We start from the raw sequence: 4,603 nt of genomic DNA, 5'->3' as shown, positions 1-4,603 counted from the left end.
ACTCAATATATAATATATGAGGAAATAAACAACCACTTTAAAAGACACACACATGAACTATTCATATTATGAGCAATGAGGCACTTCATTACAGACACAATACAGCATGCATATGTAACCTGGCAATGCAGGGTAGCTATACATTGACTATTCCACCCAGGGAATTTAACCCAGGAAATAGTCTTATGCTTTCATCTGTACTGCACCCAGTCACATACGATAACGGAGTTCCCCACAGTTCCTACTAATGAGCCAGAGACGTGGTTGTTCAAGCAGGTAAACTTTATTGAACGAACGTCAAAGCTGAATGTTAAACTGAAAAAATAAGAACACTGAAAACCCAAATGATCCCAAATATAACATTTATTTACATTTTTAAATCGTACCAATTCATAATAAATATAACTATGATATACCTTCAAAGAGAAACAGGGCTAGACATCATGGCTGACGACACTGACACTGACCTTACTGCAAACAAGGTGAAACGGTGATTCAGGTGCAATAAAGCTTATCATACTAGCTCGTGAATGGGATGCCCCACTGTCTAAGCCCCACCGGCATTCAGTGTCGAAACCCACTACACAGGCGTAGCTAATTTACGCCAATGTACATACATAGCCTTACCACACCAGCTGAGTCGACACGAAAAAACAATACAGAAAACAAAACTCTCTGAGGAACAGCAACTGAGCAAACGCCCTTTGAGCTTACCACTGGCAACCGAGTAGGTGGGAAATGCAGAGGAGAGAGCATGACGCAGGAAAGAGAGCAAGAGGAAAGGGGGAAGGGGCAGAAGAGTTTAAAGCTTAGGGGGCCCAGGCCATTGACTGGTATTATCTCCAGGGCTTATACCTCAGCCCCAATTACTCCTGATACATAGGAGACGGGTGCAGTGTCATATCCACCCTGCCACACAAACATCAGTGATATGAGTGGCCACTGTGATCAGGACAGGACCTCCACAGCATCGGCCACAGCAGGAGACAAGCCGATTTAATTCAGCACTAATGGACTAATGGCTGCCTGAGGAGTTAAAGTGTGGACACTGTAAACATGGTGTTAACATGCTTTTACTGTGTGTGTGTGGGTAGAGGTGTGTGTGTGTGTATGTGTGTGTGTGTGTGTGTGTGTGTGTGTGTGTGTGTGTGTGTGTCTCATGTGTTGGTGTGTGTGTGTGTGTGTGTGTGTGTCTCAGCGCGTGTTGTCTCTTCAGCACCTAATGGACTCACTTAGTAAAGTCTCATCAGGTCGATATGTCAATCCTATTTGGGAGAGAGGGACTTGAGGAGCAAGAAAGAGGGAGATAGGAAGACGAATGAACGGTAGAGGAGATGGGTTTCACTTAACTAAGGGCTCTGGGCAAAACATAAGAAAAAGGTACGCTTGCTTTGCTCTCAATGATTCTAAGGTCAGGATGACTGCAGTTATATTCACACTGTAGGCAACTATATAGTCACACTATTACATACAGTCATTGCTGAGCTGTAGTTGCATTATATGGGTAACATCTGGTGTAACAATGCCCAGACAGAGTGCGCAGACATGTCTGGTGTTAGAACTAGGCCTTTGGCCGGAGATGTGCTGTTGACATATTGATATTAAGTATGTTACACTGTGCATTATGGCATAGTCACTGTGTAATAAAGGTTATGCGAAATAAAATATTATAATTTACCAATGTTGTGGTTAAGGACGTGTGTGTGGACATGGTGTTGGTGGGTGTGTTATTTTGAGGATCACTGCGGATGTGTTTGTTTGTTTGTGTGTGTGTTTGTGTGTTTGAGTGTGTTTGGCAAGACTTGCGATGTCTCCCGCTACACACATATACAGAAGACAGCCGAACAAGTTCCACTTGAACACAGAGCAGAAATTAGCATAGCTCTTTTCTGCGCTAATGGACCACTTTGGCAGAGCGTTAGGCCTCATTATGAATTGGGGGTGAAGAGGAGATGAGTTGATTAAAAAAGAAGGCCAAGCTTGCGTGACTCATCCGTTGTGATGAGAGCTCCACAGGCCTCTCCCGTGGTTCCGTCTGGGTCTCCAGGGAGACTGGGCGGACTGTCTCCGCTCGCTTTAGGCCAGTGTGTGTTTACTTGGATGAGCGGCAGGAGGGTGTGTTCAAGCTCACCTCCTAACTGGAGCGACAGAGCTTCGGGAGGGTTTTGTAGTAAAAAAGGACTGGGCAGGGTAAGCTGATGGGTGATGTTGCCCATGGCAGCAGCTTACTTCATTCTTTAATGCTGTATGTGTGTATGTGTGTATATGTGTTTGGTGCATTGTGTGTACCAATTTGTTTGAAATGTCTGTCTTTTTAGTGACTGACCAAGAGGATTAGCATGTAGTCCCATAGGGTTACAGAGTGCCATCTGGCCACTACCTGACCATGTTAGTCTCTGTCACTGGGGCTGGGGCATGACAATGGATATGGATGTGTGTGTGTGTGTGTGTGTTTGGGGGGGGGGGTGCATGTGTATCTGTCTTTCTGTCTGTGTGTGTGACAGTGGTGCTTAAGCAGCCCCGTCTGGTCTTGGGGTTGAAGGTCGCACTTAATAAACCAGACACACTCCCCCAAGGCCCCACTCCCGCCCCCACCCCCCTCCACGCACACACACACACACACCCTTGGACCCTCTTGCTGTCCCATGGCAGTCTGGGTGCTGTGTTATTGATGTGGGTCTCAGGTGTTTAAAGAGACGCTTGATTAGAGGGAGAGCCTCAGCCTGTCTGGTTCAATATGGCTCCGTTTGCCACGCCTTTCACTGCATTTAACAAGCTCAATCTGTCCACATTTCCATATCAAGTCCTGATGTGAGAAGAAGTTGTTTGTGATATTTGGTAAAATATAGTAACTAAAAGGCCATTATGTTGACATGTCCAGAAGAGTTTATCATGTATCATATATCCATAATCTTCCATAGCCACTATCTTCTTTGTATCAATGCTTCTGACTGTACCAGCCAGACTACCCATACCAAATCTACTGTTTATCTGGTTAGCGGAGTGAAACTATCAGGAATTCAGTAAACACTATTCATTAAGTCACTGAACTTTTATCTAGTCATTATGGGCCCAAATGGGACACATGTAGGATATGATGTTTCTAGGATGGATACACAAGTGAGAGATTTGAGCTTGTCATGCTGCAAAAGGAAGATAGAGCAATACAACATCCTCTAAGTCACTCTAAGTTTACTCTATGGTGCCTCAGTTTGGGAACTACATTGTAAATGGCTGCAACATCCCAGATTCAACCAATCAGCGTGTAATTGGCCCCTACTCACCCAATTAACTTTCAAAAGGTTCCTGGTCAACCAATTAGCTCCTAAACAAATATCAGTAAAGCCAATATGCCATTGTTAGAGTTTATGATACAGTTTCAGACCAGTGCGTTAGTGCAAATACACTTCAAAGTCAGAGTGGTAATTGAGTATAGTGACGTGCTGGGAGCTTTCAGCCCAGTTCATACTGTGCAATACAATTTGTGAACTAAACCAATCAACATTACATGCGACTGTTATTAACTAGTGCTATATTATATATTTATGTGTGAGTGAGAAAAGTGTTCTCAGGGGCTGCAGCTGCCTGATATATATATATATATATATATATATACATTATAACAATTATTTTGTTGGCAAACCAGAACAAGAAGTAAAGACCTATTCTTTGAACTTCAGTTAGAGTAAGTTATTTTAAAGAGATAATGATGTTGCTCTCTCACCTTTGAAAAGAGCGTTGAGAAACATTACACTGGCTAATTGTCATCACACCGAAATCTGTTTAAGGTCACACTATGTATGCTGTTACTTTCACAGTGGATTTGTGTGTGAGTGCGGGGGTGTGTATGTGCTTGGGTGTGTGTGTGTGTGTGTGTGAGTGTGTGTGAGATCCCCCTCTCTCTGATGCAGTAATCGCATGAAATGCGCATATTCCCCCACAAATGGGTCACCAGTAACGAGGACCCTAAGACTTCTGAAGATTGGCGTAGGTTTAAATATTTTAAAAAAAAATCTTTGCTGTCTGTGCAAGAGGGAATGTGTTTTTACGAGTGTTTGCGCGTGTGTGTTTATGTGTGTGTGTGTTTATGTGTGTGTGTGTGTGTGTGTGTGTGTGTGTGTGTGTGTGTGTGTGTGTGTGTGTGTGTGTGTGTGTGTGTGTGTGTGTGTGTGTGGATATGATATGATATCTTTTTAGAAATGCTTCCACATGAGAGGTGATGTACATTAGCCAAAGCCAGCTGATGTACCTTTTTGAGGTTGATTCCTTGCTTCCCTGAACAGACACAGACACACACACACACACACACACACACACACACACACACACAAACACACAAACACACGTATACACACCACTGTATTTGAGAGCATTAGTTTGATGACCAAAGTTCTGTGTAGGATAGGGGTGTAGGATAGGGGCAGGAAGAGAAATGGAGAGAGAGATAAAGAGAGAGGGGAGAGAAAGATGGAGAGAGCAAAAGAGGGATGAAAAGAGAGGGGGAGGAGAGGAGGAGGGGTCCACTCCATAGCTCTAATGCTGCTGATGAATATCCTTCACTCAAGGGACCTGACGGGGGCTGGACTCACACCAATCACAGTCT

This window comes from Clupea harengus, chromosome 17 (assembly GCF_900700415.2).
Source record: "Clupea harengus chromosome 17, Ch_v2.0.2, whole genome shotgun sequence".
In the NCBI taxonomy this organism is placed as follows: Eukaryota; Metazoa; Chordata; class Actinopteri; order Clupeiformes; family Clupeidae; genus Clupea; species Clupea harengus.
The sequence above is the reverse complement of the archived record's forward strand: the minus strand, read 5'-3'. Positions refer to the sequence as shown.